The 14,792-nt window shown below is 45.9% G+C and overlaps 1 long non-coding RNA gene across 1 annotated transcript; it reads left to right on the top strand.

Annotated features, from left to right (window-relative positions):
* Nucleotides 1–770: 770 nt before the first annotated feature.
* On the top strand, nt 771–9,949 carry LOC122234736. The gene is made up of 3 exons (XR_006212663.1): nt 771–868; nt 1,570–1,713; nt 9,864–9,949. It is a non-coding gene; the product is annotated as an uncharacterized LOC122234736 (long non-coding RNA).
* Nucleotides 9,950–14,792: the final 4,843 nt, after the last annotated feature.

The following is a 14,792-nucleotide window of genomic DNA, read 5'->3' on the forward strand; positions in this document are numbered from 1 at the left end:
TGTCGGGAGCAGAGCCATCCATTGGAAATGCAGTGCCATCCATGAATGGATGCCCCGTGGGAAATTTTAAATTTTTTGGTAGCCACGTTAAAAAATAAAAAGAAATAGGAAATTAATTTTCTTTAATCCCCATTGCCCCAAATATTATCATCATAACATCTGATCAATATTGTAAAAAGGATTAATTACATATTTTACCTCTTTCTCTTGTACTAGGTCTTTGAAGTCTGGTGTGGACTCTATGCTGATGGCAAGCTCTCTTCGGACTGGCCATAGTTCAAGCACTCGGTGGCTACCCGTGCGGACAGTACAGATCGGGAGGGTGAGCTCTCAGCTCACACGTCACCCCCACAAGTCACTTCCCTGAACCCTCTAATCAGAATGGCATCCCACCTCCATCCTGTGACTTCTATCCCAGCATCCTTTTTAGCTGTCTACACAGTGTGTATTGCCCCCTGCTGGTCTTGCTTTTGTTATATGTTTATTTTTGTTTTGTTTCATTATTTTAAAAAAATTTTAAATGTTTATTCATTTTTTTGAGAGAGAGAGCAAGAGAGCGATCACATGCACAAGTCGGGGAGGGGCAGAGCGAGGGAGACACAGAATCCGAAGCAGGCTCCAGTCCGAGCTGTCAACACAGAGCCCGACCCGGGGCTTAAACTCATGAACCGCGAGATCATGACCTGAGCCAAAGTCGTACCCCCAGCCGACTCAGCCACCCAGGCTCCCCTGTTTATTTTTATTTTTATTGTCTGTCTCCCCCAGCAGAATGTAAGTCCCCAGAGGTATTTACTCCTGTGCCCCAGACATGGAGAACAGTGCATGGGACCCAGGAAGTGCTCAGAAAACATAACTATGTGTTGAACAGGTGAGTGAACAGACATCTCAGTGAAGAGATGTCTGAGTCCAAGGCTAATGATAAGGGCTATTTGGGGCTCACGGTACCGAGTACCTCTTTTGCCCCCACCGCCCCACCTCCAACCCAGGCAGCATCTCCCCTTTCCAGTAATTTGTAAACTGGAGGTGCCGTCTTTCAGCCACCTTCCTCTGTATTCCAGCATATTCCAGAAGAGGATGGCCTGTTGTCTATTCTAAGTTCTTCCCATGCAGGTACTTGCAGAAAAAGAAAGATCCAGGGACTGTGTGTATCGATTCCTCATCTATGCTAATTTGCCCATTCTTATGTAATTTGTAAGGTGGCAAAGCCCTGACATACTCTCACAGTCTGGCTGTTTATCAGCTGCTCCCTGCGCTAGCCATTGAATAATTTTGGGCCGCCTGTAAGCAGCAATCTACCAGATTCATTACATCTGACGCATACAGCTATTCGCCATACAGATGAACCCGGTACAGCATCCTCGGATGCGGGACCCTGTGCTTTGGGGTTCCTGGAATCTGTCTTTGCCCCTCAGTCCGTGATGACAGGAAGGATAAACTTCCTCAGGGGAATGACGACCTTTGCTACCCACAGCTTGAGTGGGAGACCTGGCCTGTTGTGATTGCAAAGAGCTTGGTGTGGTGACGTAGATATATAAGGTGAACATCTCTCTGGGCTTCCTTCTCGCCTAGGAACCTGTACCAGATGTGCCTGTCCCCAACATTGGACCCTGAGCTCTTTGTGGGATGGAAACATACTCTGCTCATCTCTGTAACCCCAGCTTCTAGCCTACAGCCTGACACGTGGTCTGTGTGTTGAAAGAATAAAGGAACCAGGTGAGTCCACACACCATTCATTCATGCATTTATTCAAAGCTCTTGACGAAACATCTGCCGTGCGCTGACTCCTGTTCTGGTATCTGAGACAAGTCCCCTTCCCTCTTGGAGTTTACCTGCTCGCAGAGAGTTGAGTGAATTTTGTGGATTTTTCCCTCTTTTTCAGAAGCTTATTTTGTCCCTGTTATTATTAACACTGCTGTAACTATTTGTTTAGCATAGTGGTAAGAACATGGGCTCGTTAGTCTGATAGTGCTGGGGTCAGGTCCTTGCTCTGTCACTTACCTCCGGTCCATTTCTCCATCTGTAGAGGAGGGATAATGACAGTCCTCACATCAAAGGGTGGTTGGGGGCAACTGAGCGCACTGCTTACAAATTGCAGAGTGTGGTTCCTGGCCCAGGCATCATAAACATGTTTCCGACCCTAGGTGGGGCCGTGTTTGGTAGGAAAGATGGCCAAAGAGTGAGTTTGGGGCTGGGCCAAAGGAACCACAGATGGGCCCAGGTGGGAGATTTCTGGAGGCCAGAATTGCTACGTGTGTCTTAGATGATGGTGGGAAGGGGCCAAGGAGGTACCATGACAACAGCTGCACAATCTCTGGTGTTAAGCAATTAACACTTGGACACTACAAAGAGGCAAAGTTGCCAAGAAACAGGACAGCAGGCCTCAGTGACCAAAAGGAGCCACAGGAAGAGACTTGTGGCCACAGTCCCAGAGACAGCCCTTCGTCATTGATGTCTGATGGGGGAAGAAGGAGGGGTGAGGCAGCCCCGACCATGGCTCAGACGTCTCTCCAGAGCACGATTTCTGGATTTCTGGAGTCCTGGTGGGGCTAGGAGGGCTGCCACAGGATGACAGGGAGAGAGCAGAGGTCTCTGAATGACAATGCAATGTGCACAGAGTGTTCTGGAGCCTTCTGGACTCTTCAGAGCTTGCACTGTGGAGTCAGATTACCCCAGATGAATTCCTGGCTCTGTCACTTATGGCTGGATGACTTTGGCAAGTCCCTTGCCCTCTAGCAGCCTCAGTTTTCCTATCTGTAGAATGGGGATAACATTAATAGCCATCTCATGGTGGTTTGTGGGGGGCTATAATGGGAGAATTTGCATAAAGCAATCAGGATGGTGCATAGGACATAACAATCCCATAGTAAGTCCTCTGTAGAGGTCTCTTTCCCCCAACATCTCAGCCCCTACGGTTAGTGTTCCTGACCTTTCTGGGTCCTCACTGTATCCTGAGGCCCTCCCTTGGATTCAGGCCAGTGCATCTCTCATTACTGTGATCCCCAGAGTGTCTGCAGAGATGTGCAAGTACAAGGTGGAAAAATCTGTATCTTATTCATAGGATACCTGCTTACAGGATAACCTGGCCATGCTTATAAGCTTATCTCCTCAGATAGATGTGTGTGTGTGTATGTGTGTGTGTTCAGTGTGGGGCTGCTGGTGAAGGAGAGGAAAGAAAAATCAGGGGACAGTCTTGCAAAATAAATAAGGGCAATTCTCTGTTTTTACATACTGTTTATTATTTAGTGTCACACAGTTGTTAACAGCTTTAGCCAAATTAGAACCACAAGTGATGTCTGTGTGGGTATTTTTTAAGCAAATTATTTTGAGACATCCCACAATCATATTTTAGGAAAAAAAAAAAACATGTATTAGTGAAAGGTTCTCAGGAAGGAAATCAAATGAAAGGAATAGACTGATGATTTTTTTTTAATTAAGAGAAAACAGAAAGGAAATTAAAAAAAAAAAAAGTAACCCTGGCACCTTAAAATAAAATGGGATGATAAACTCTTTGCTGGCAAAGTTGGAATTTCTCTGTTGGATTTTGGATCTGGCTTTTATTATTAAGGCTGGTGCTGAAAGCTGGCATTTTGACAGGAACACGGAACGTTTGTCACTATCTGGGAAAGAGATAGATGTTGAATGACATTTTGGAAGAAATGTATACATTTTGGGTCTAAGTGCTCTCTCTCCTTACCAGGAAAATTCCACTAGCAAATAACTGATTGGTTATCTTGAGTTCCCAATTCCCGTGGCTATTTAAATGAAAACAGAATTAAAAGGCTTCTCTCTCTCTCTCTCTCTCTCTCTCTCTCTCTCTCTCTCTCTCTAACCTTTGGGGGAAAATGGAAAGATCTCTCCGTGGGCAGCATCCTTGCCAGATAAGGGCATCATCCTGGTTAGAAAAACCCCAGTGGAGCATATTCTTTGTCTCCAGAGGTGAAGTAATTGGGGAAACATAGAATACATCTCTTGAGGAGTAGCTGAAGTCCACGATTAGGGAAAAGATTGTTTCTGTCTCCAAGTCCCACTTATTAATGCAAATAACGCAGGGGAGGAACTTGGCAGAGATGAGAAACGATGTCGGGAATGTCACCCAGGAGACTAGGGTTTCTCTAACTCTGCTACTTACCAGCAGTGTGACACTGGGCAAGTCGTTTTCCATTCTTGGCTTCTTCTTTATTTTTTATTTTATTTTATTAAAAAAAAATTTTTTTTTAACGTTTATTTATTTTTGAGACAGAGAGAGACAGAGCATGAATGGCGGAGGGTCAGAGAGAGAGGGAGACACAGAATCGGAAGCAGGCTCCAGGCTCTGAGCTGTCAGCACAGAGCCCGACGCGGGGCTCGAACTCACGGACCGTGAGATCATGACCTGAGCCGAAGTCGGACGCTTAACCGACCAAGCCACCCAGGCGCCCCTTGGCTTCTTCTTTAAACATAGATGTAGTGGAGGGGCTTCTGGGTGGCTTGGTCTGTTGAGCGTCCGATTTTGGCTGGGGTAGTGGTCTCACAGTTTGTGGGTTTGAGCCCTGCGTCAGGCTCCGCACTGATGGTGCGGAACTACTTGGGATTCTCTCTCTCTCTCTCTCTCTCTCTCTCTTTTTCCCTCTCTCTTTTCTCTGCCCCTCCCCCACTTGCACGCTCTCTCTCAAGATAAGCAAACTTCAGAAAAATAGGTACAGTGGGATAGATGCTCCCTCCCTCACTGTGAGGCTCAAGTGTGATGAAATGTGGGGCAAAATCTAGACTGCTATACAAGTCCATGCTGTTGGATTAGGAAGCTGAGTTTGTGACCCTGAATGGGCAGGAGACAAACAATAGGATGATGAAGACCGGCCGGCAGGAGCAGGTCGACGGCACCCATTCCCTGGCAAGTGGAGGGTGGCTGTATGCCTGTTACACTAAGTTGGGTCCAGCGTTCATTCTGTTCCTACCATTTTACCCTACAGATAACAGAGGCATTCCTTGCAAAGAGTGCTGAGAAGTTGTAAGAGGGCATGGACCCGCCATATGTGAGAAGTCACGGTTTCTGCTTAGGGAAGTCAGAGTCCAAGCTCGTGGCCGCCTGATTTCAGCGGCTGTTCTGCACGGTGGCCGCACTTGACTTCGTGCACGTGCTTTCTCTGTTCCTGCGCTGGGTTACTTTCCCTTTAGCCACGGTCTTCTGTAGCTGTGAGGTAGACCAGTAGTAACCAAGCCCAAAGCTATTGAACCTTGGGGAGGTCATCCTCACAAAGACAGGAGTCTGGGGGAAAATATCAAGTGATGACCCCAGCTCCTCTCAAAGGACAGAGCTTTGGCTCAGGAGTCCGTGAATCACAGAAACTCCCTCTCTTCAACATGCCTTGGAGATTTAGCTGACTGAGTTAGCTAAACTAACTGAGCTGAGTTAGCTTAACTGACTGAGCCACCCAGGTGCCCCAAAACGTTGAGGCTTAAGAAACATCCTTATCTTGGGGCGCCTGGGTGGCTCAGTCGGCTAAGCGTCTGACCGTCTCAGGTCATGATCTTGCAGTCTGTGAGTTCAAGCCCCATGTCGGGCTCTGTGCTGATAGCTCAGAGCCTGGAGCCCGCTTCGGATTCTGTGTCTCCCTCTCTCTCTGCCCCTACCCTGCTCGCGCACTGTCTCTCCCTCTGTCTCAAAAATAAATAAACATAAAAAAAATTAGAAAAAAAAAACAACATCCTTATGTTTTTGTTTTCCAGGGAAATGGCTTATCACAAAGTACCGCCCTCCCTCTTACATATTCCAACATAAGACCCACCTCCGCTTTCCTCAGTGACCCAGATATGAGGGTCTCTATACCTTTTCATGATTCCCCCAAGGCTTGTGAAATGCCTTCCAACCCTCCCGCCAAATGACTTCCAAACCCACCTCAAACGCTCTTCCTTTCCACTGAGACATCCTTATTACTGAATTACCTTCCTATTGTAGTAGCCTGCATGAAATCTTCTTGTTAATAGTCTGGTGCATTTTGTATTTGACAGCCCCAAGGTGAATAATTTTTGCAGACCAGAGTTTCCATCAAGGCCCTAAAAAACTTGAAGCAAGAAGGTGATGGGGAATCAGCAGGAAGTTCCTAAAAAAAATTGAGCTGGAGGTAGATTAAGCAAGGAACACAGGGAGAATTTGTATGCAGCTGGTGGGCATTCAAACCTTCCTGCTTACAGGAAAAAAAACACAGCCTTGGCAAAAGGAAGAGAAAGGATGTGGGGTGATAAAAGATGCCCTTGTTGGCCCATAAGTTTTCTCTACTTTAATATCATCACAAGTCCTATGATAGATGTCGTTCTGGGGGCCCTGACACCAACATGAACACAGACAAGGGCTGGGACGGAGCTTCAGGCTGGGAAGTGTGAAATTGCTCCAAAATGGTTGACTTCTGGAACAATGCCCTTGGATGCTGGTATTTCTTGAGATTTTATTCTGAAAGCTGGAGATGTCTGGGAGTTTTGCCTCTCACCCCAACGGCAGCTGCCAAGGACTGATGGGCAAGTACAAAAGTCTGGTGGCTTTGCATCAAGGCCTGGAGATAATTTTCAGCCCAGAGATGGCTGTGGGTTCAGGGTGCATTTGGAGCTTCACCTGTAACTGCCCTTGGTTACCTGCTTTCTCTTCCCTGTGCTAACGTCTCCACTTCCTTATTGGTTGCTCCTGGACCCCTTCCTTGAGGAATTACTTGCACTTGAATCCTTGGTTCACAGTCTGCCTCCTAGTGATCAGACCTAAGACATTCTTTTGACCTACTCTGATGAAGGAAGGAAAGAAGGAGAAGAGGGAGGAAGGGAAGGAGGGAGGAAGGGAAGAGGGGAGGCCAGCTCTGTCATTACCAGCTATTGATTCTTGCATATTATTTCCCTGCTTTAGTCTAGCCTTCTCAGGAAAGACTATCACTGACTCAGGGTTGGTGCAATAGTTAAGTAAGGTAATGCTTTTGAGTGGACCAAAGATGGCCAGATCAGCTCATTCAAGCACATCATGGCTTTTCAAGAGGAGTACATAAGAAAACTTGTGTTCTTTAGTGTAAGATCCCAGAATTACCCCTTTTGTTCCAACGAGAAGTGTTTACTTACCTCTTCCTCCTTCCTCACCCATTGGCTATGAGTCTAGGTAGTATGAACCGAAGTAGACAGGAATCTTACCGTCTTAGTTCAGTAGATTTCAAATTCTCAGGGGCATAAAAATCACCTGGGATCTTTGTTAAAAATATAGATTTCCAGATTCCCCCAAGAGATTCTGGTTCAGTGGATATGGAATGGTTCCAGAAGTCTCAGTTTTTATAAGCTCTGTGAGCCTAAGGCTGACATTCCACAGACCTTGTTTTTAGAGGCCTTGCCCGAAGTGCCAACTCTTCCCTGGTACTGTTCTCATGGTCTTTGCCCCTCCACAATGTATATGTGCACATTATAGTCCCTGCCATTAGTTTCCAGCCCAGGCTGGACTCTCCATGCCATTGCCCAGACCCCAGCTGCTTACCTGAGCTCTCAAATGCCTCTTGGTCTACCTTGCCCCATTGGGTTGACACTTTGCTCCGCACATCGATGAATTCATTCATGGATGTCAATGAGCCCTTGTCCATTTAGTGCAGAATGAATAGGCCGAGGTTGCTGAGAAACTCAGATGGCACCGATGATCAATCACAGCGTGCTGTGGGTCCACCTGGCCCTGGAAGGTGACACATCCATTACAGCCGATTAAGACCAAGAATGACAAGAAGCCAAGGCCCTTCCTCCTCCATGGTGCTTGTGACAATGCCAGAGCTCAGCCTCTGACTTTGACCATGAACACTGTCACCTCTGGTCATCACATTTGTATTTGCCATCACTTATGCCTCAATCAATGCCTTGGCTCATTATGTTCGGTTCTAACTGCAGCATGATCAGTAGTGCCTCCTGGGCCCTGTCCAAGAGCTTCCTTTCAGGCACTCCACACCTTGAGTTCCTGAAGTTTCCAAAACACAGCTCCATTCCCATCTACACCATCTTGTTGGATGGAGGATGGGCCTGGGAGGAAATTGCATTTATTCCTCATAAAACTTTCCGGTTTTCCTGTTACCTCTTGAGAGATTGGAATCTAGTCTGGCAGTTAGCAGACTTTTCTGCAGAGGGTGAGACTGTAAATATTTTTGCCTCATGGACCAGATGATTTTGGGGCAGTTCCTCATCTCTGCCTTTGTAGCACGAAAGCAGCCACAGAATGGGTGGCTCAGTCGGTTAAGCATCTGACTCTTGTTTTCGGCTCAGGTCATGTTCTCACAGTCATGGGTCTGAGTCCCATGTCGGGCTCTGTGCTGACAGCGTGAGCCTACTTTGGATTCTCTCTCTTCCTCTCTCTCTGCCCCTCCCCTGCTTGAGCTCTCCCTCTCAAAATAAATAAATAAACAACAACAAAAAAAAGAAAGCAGCCACAGAAGATGGGCAAACACAAGTGGGTATGGCTGTGTTCTAATAAAACTTTATTTGTAAAAATGGTGGTAGACTGGGTTTGGTCCATGGGCGGTGGTTGGTAATAACTGATCTAGCTTGTGTTTCTCCATCTTTATTCATTTAACAAATATTTTGGGGCATCCACACGTGCCAGGCACTGTCCTGGGCACTGGGGATGCAGCAGTGGGGCAAGACAAATACTATTCCCCCTCTCAGGGCGGCTATAGTTTAAAAGCAGGGAACGGACAACAAAAAACTAACAATACAATTAAATGCTTATCTGCTATTGTTGCAAGTTCTCTGAGGGAGAGTGTAAGCTGTCATGGGACTGAGTAAGGGGAGGTGTGGGGTTCAGGGAGGTGAAGGTGGGGGGGGAGGAGGGTGGAGTGGGCCACCAAGCAGGAGTAGTGGGGAAGGTCCAGAGGCAAAAGGATCGTGGACATCGAGAGACTTCAGGGTAACTGTCACCCAGAGAAGGATGGAGAGAAGCATTAGAGCCAGAATTTGTTTTTTTTTAGCTACGAATTTCATACGTCCCCCCTCCCCAGAAGCCAGGAGACACCTCCAAAATCTTTTTAAAAAGCAGGGAGGTGACATGAGTAGATTTAGATTTCAGGACAATTTACCTGGCCAGTTTGCAGAACAGACAGGGGGACAAAGTCAGGGATGTGATGAAATGTCCACACCGAGGTCACCATATTGGGGCAAGCCTGCCCATACCCCACCTGTGATCATTCTGTTCTTGCAAAACAACGTTTCATCTGTACAGGGCTCAGGGGTCCGCTGGGGGAGCCTGGGAGCTGGGCTGTGGTCACAATGTGAGTGCAGAGCCTGTTAATAACAAGGGATGTAGACTTCTAGAAGCCAGACTTCCATAGCCCTTCCCTCTTGCCACAGTGAGGCTCTGCATTTCAAGGCCACCTGGACCTTCTGAAGCTTTGCTTATAGCCAATTCAAGTAATGGTCATTTTGCTGATATCTTTTGAAGATGCTGTAATGTTGTAATGTATTCTAAGACATTTAATACCTCTGCTTGGAACGCACTGATATGTAGATCATTAAACAGAGCAGACCTTCTCGGGAAAAAGAGTACTAATTGCACTTTTCAAATGCCATTTTCATGTGCTATTTGGCAGGGGTTCCACTGTCACGGTATTTATATTTCTATTAACCACAAGGGCTGGGACGAAGTTATCCCATCTCCCCTGGCAGTGGTGTGGCTATTTAGGCATTACAGAGAGACGTGAAGCCAGCCCCTGAGACGGCCCCCAGTGATGGCATCTCCTGCAATGACACGCTGGTGGAGCGCCCTCTCACTTTGTACTACGGTTGATCTTTGTGGCCAGTGGCACTTGGCGGAGGTGATGATGCGTTACTTCAGCATTAATTTCTAAAAGATGTCGCAGCTTTCATCATGGTAATGCTCTCTGTCTCAGATCCCTCACTCGGAGAGAAACTGGCTTCTGGCTTGCAAGCAGCTTCCTGAAGAGACCCATGTGGCAAGGAACTGGAGCCCCTTTCCAGCAGGTGAGTGAGCTTGACATGGACACCAGCCTCAGTCAGGCCTTCGGATGAGTGTCGCCCCTGTCCACGGGTTAGGGGCAACCCCATGTGACATCTCAACTAGAGGCAGCCAGGTAAGCTACACCAAGCTTCTTGACCCTCAGAAACAATGAGATAATATGTGTTTACTGTCTATACATACACCACATCCTCTTTATCCATTCATCAGTCAAATATTACTCCGTGGAATGTTATAGAGTATTACCAGTCACCGAAAAGAATGACATCTTGCCATTTGCCATCATGTGGATGGAGCTAGAATGTATTATGCTAAGCAAAATAAGTCAACCAGAGAAAGAAAAATACCATATGACTTCACTCCTATGTGGAATTTAAGACACAAAGCAGAGGAACATATGGGATGGGGTGGGGGGCAAAGAAGAAGGGGAAAGAAACCACAAGGGACTCTTAATGAGGGCTGATGGAAGGAGGTGGGTGGGAGATGTGTTCAGTGGGTGATGGGTACTAAGGAGGGCACTTGTTGTGATGAGCACTGGGTGTTGAATGTAAGTGATGAATCACTGAATTCTACTCCTGAATCCAATATTGTCCTGTATGTTAAATAGCTAAAATTTAAATAAGTCAAAATAAATGTTTCCATTCTTCACTTCTAAGTTTTAGGATAACTTGTTGCATAGCAATAGATAACAAAATACAGGAGTTAAAAGCATTGGACCCTTCAAACAATTTGACCTTGTTGGAATGTTTGTATCAAGTATGGCAAAAAAGCCTCCTTTTTTGGAAGGGGGGCAACTCAGGCAGAACCTGGCTGAGAGCCAGAAGTCCTTATTGAAGCTACTAACAAGGTTTGTGGCCTGGGGCCAGTCACTGTCCCTTTCTGGACCTTGCTTCCCTTGCTATAAAAGCAAGAAGATAGATAGGATGACCTTACAGATTGATGACCTTCCTGATGTTTGGGTGTTTGGTGATGGAAGTACCCCATATGGGCACACACACTTAACATGTGAGGAGGTAAGCTAGCAATTAATAGGTATTGAACCATAGATCAAGCAGTGAATTACATAGGAATTGCCAATTAATATTGACAAGAGCCAATAAAAGTAGGTGTTTCTATGATTATCGTTTATTAGACCAAGAAATTCAGGGTCAGAAAGCTTCATTTTGAGCAGAGATTGTATTGCTTTTCTACTGCCGCATAACACACATCACAAATTTCATGGTTTAACACAGCACACATTTATTATTTTACAGTTTCTGTGGGTCAGGAATCTGGGAAAGGCTTAGCTGGATTCTCCAAGTAGGGTTGTAGAAGTTTGCCATTGAAGTGTTGATCAGGGCTGCATTCTTGTATCTGTGTCTCAGGGTTCTCCTCCAAACTCTCCTGAAAGGCTGGAAGAACCTTGTTCTTTATAGTCTGGGTCTGAGGCCTCCCAGAGGCAGCCTCTCCTTGTAAGCAATTCAAAGCATAGCTCTTGATTGTTGAAGGCAGGCAAGAGAATGCCTCTCTCTACAGAAGGGTCCAATCTCTTTTTAAGACACCCTCACCTGATTAGGCCAGGCTCACCAGGACAGTCTCCCTTTTGATGAGCTCAAAGCCAATTGACTTAGAATCTCAACTGAACCTTCAAAATCCCCTCACCTCTGCCATATAATGTGACCTAATCATTGGAGCGAGACCTCCTCATATTCACGTGCCCTGCCCACATAAAGGGGAAGGGTCTAATGCCGAGCACGTACCCAGGGTGAGTGCAGGATAAATCTCCAGGCTACCTTAGAATTCTGCCTACCACTGACACAGAAGTAGGAAATGGTGAAACTGGAATTTAAATGCGGGTCTGTTTGATTCTGGTGTTCATGTTTTGAACCACTCACCATAAATCCTTGACTGAGGACATGTTCAGGACAAAATATTATGGCCTTTTTCTTGGTATCATCAGTGCTTAATGCTTTATAATGGCTCCAGTATTTATCATAGCCTTGGTCAGGATGCTTTTCATGGCTAGTGACACAAATCTCTGACCATTATTTGGGAAGTCTGGGGCTGTACCGGGGCTTAGACAATATTCCTTGGGGCTCTGAGTTTTTCATTTCAGTGTTCTGTGGCTATTTTTTCAGGCTTCCCCTCCTCACATGGCGGTAAAAAGGGCTGCTGGTAGCCATAATATTACATTCTCTTGGCTCAAAATCCAAAAGGAAAGAACTTTCTGCCCAAACTACCCACACATCAAAATTTAAAGAAGACTAATTGATCTGAGTTATGCTCTTTCTGGATCCAAACCCTGTCTGGATGAGGGAGTCCTCCAACTGGTCAGCCTGAGTCACATGACCACCCTTTAGTTGGGGAAGGGCAGGAAAGGACACCATGATTAACAGCTTCCCAAGGACAATGTGGGATATCCAAAGTGTGGTTCCTGAAAGATTTGGGCACTGTTACGAAAAGGAGGGAGTGACGATGGGCTGATCAGAGAACACTGGCTATACACGAAGCTGAAAGACAAAGGTCTCCGACCCTCTGCATTGGGCAGAATGGGTGTATAAGTATCTTTGAGTGTATATGGAGGCTCACCTTCCAATCACACAGCACTGAGAAAGTTAATACAAATTCTTCATTCTGTCTTTTAATTCTCAAGCACCCACATTACTGAGATGGGGGTGGAGACTGGACTTTCTGCATCGAATAAACAAATGATGCCCTTCCCAGGGCTAAGTATTTCAGAAACTTTGGAGGTGAGTTCATTGCTGGGATTTAGACTCATTAAACTTATCTTAGCCTGGGGAACTTTCTCCATGGTATTCTAGATTTTTAAATGAGCTTAACTCCGGGCAAGTCACATTAGCACACATTCTCTTTGTTATGGTGGCTTAACCCAAGGAGCTAATACAACTTGATAGTATGGTTTGGAAAAGGTGGAAGATATCCTTAGGATGGGGCTAACCTTTATTTTATGAGCATTCCAATAAACTAATGGAGGAATCCATCCAACACGGCTGCTGGCAGGTCAGGATACTAAATCCTCTCTTCAGCAGGAGACTGTTCCCTCTAGAAAGCATCCTCCCTAATTTCTGAGAAGCATCTAATTTCTGTCTATTTGTTTGTGTCTCTCTGTGTGTGTCTTTATTTCCGTCTTATACAGATCACGTGGATATTTTATCACTTTACTCTCAAAAGCTTTTAACCTCATTTCAGCTGCTTTTAAGGCCTTCTATTAGGGAATCTCTCCAGAGAAGGGACTCAGGCTCCTTCAAAATATTGCCCCAAAATGATTTGGCAGTTGTGACAAGTCAGAGATCTTTCCATCTTTTGCTTCCATAGGGAGAGGGAAGTGGAACCATGGCCAACTTTCTATGAAATTTAATTTTCCAAAGTGGTAACTCCGTCTTGCAGCTGTGCATGGAGAAATTGTGCAATGTGAAATGCTCAGGTATTATAAGGACAGCTAAGGGCTTGCCTCTCCCTTGCTAATCATTCAAAGCTCACTGCCTTCCTTTATTTTCCACCAAGCACACTGTCCCGATCCTGCCTCACAGACCTCACCCAAAAGCACAGGAAATGAGCATGGGTGGGAAAAAGTCAAATATGCAATTAAAATGGGAAGATACAGAAGAATGAGCTGCCTCCTGTCAACAGGTGGGTCCAGGGGCTTTGATAGAGTAATGGAGGCTTTTTCATATTCCCTGGGATAGTAGTGAGCAGCCATTAAGTTTTTCCCCACTCATCTTCCTTCCCTTGAGTATGTACTGGACCTTGTGACTCACCAGTGGAATAGGGTAGAAGGGAGGGACTGTTACTGCTAAGAACAGTTTACACACAGACTGGCTTCCATCCCATGTTTTTTCATAGTCTGTCCCTTGTCCACTGGGATGGAGACAGCCTGCCAGGCTCTCAGCTGCCCTGTGGAGAGGGCCGGGTGGCTAGGAACTGGCGGTGGGCCTAGCTAACAGCCAACAAGGAACTCATGGCCTCAGTCCAACAATCCATAACAGACCAAGTCCTGGCAGCAACCATGTTAGAGAGTTTGGGAGTGGATCCTCCCTTGGTTGGGCCTTCGGATGAGATTGCATCCCAAGCCAACACATTGATTGAAGCCTAGGGAGAGATCTTGAGGCAGAGGCACCCAGGTGAATTGCACTCTGATTCCTGACTGACAAAGATGGAGAAAACAAATGATTGTTGTGTTAAGCCACTACGTTTTAGGGTAATTTGTTATGCAGATACAGATAACATCTCTCCTTACCCTTGTATTATCTCTCTCTCTCTCTCTCTCTCTCTGTCTATCCATCTCTTCATCCATCCATCCATCCTGTGTGTGTGTGTGTGTGTGTGTGTGTGTGTGTGTGTGTGTGTATTTAGAGAGAGAGAGGGAGGGGAAGGGAAAGCATCTCTACCTGATTAGAATCTATCTGTCTGTCTGTCTATCTATCTATCTATCTATCTATCATCCATCTATCCATCCTTCCTCTTTTACAGAATGTGTATTTGCTTTCTCTTTTATCACATAGCAGACAGGGCTACCGTGGGTCAGGATTGTAGAATCCTACAATTTCACTACGATTTATTTGCACACTATTCTGTGCCTGCATTATGTGCCCTTGTTGAATCCCCATCTCATTCCTGTGAAGTAGCTATTTTCATCCTCCATTTAAAAGCAAGGAAACTAGAGATAAGAGAGGTCCAGTATCCTTACTAAGGCCACACAGTAAATAGAGTAGCTAGGATTCACCGTCTTTTTTTTTTTTTTTTTTTTTTTTAAAGGGAGGGTGTTTTGCCAATCTTCATCCTTTTTCCATAAACAGAATGCCTCATTAGCCATTTCTTTTTGGGGCTTTCTCTCTCTCCTCTT

This window comes from Panthera tigris, chromosome E3 (genome assembly GCF_018350195.1).
Source record: "Panthera tigris isolate Pti1 chromosome E3, P.tigris_Pti1_mat1.1, whole genome shotgun sequence".
Lineage (NCBI taxonomy): Eukaryota > Metazoa > Chordata > Mammalia > Carnivora > Felidae > Panthera > Panthera tigris.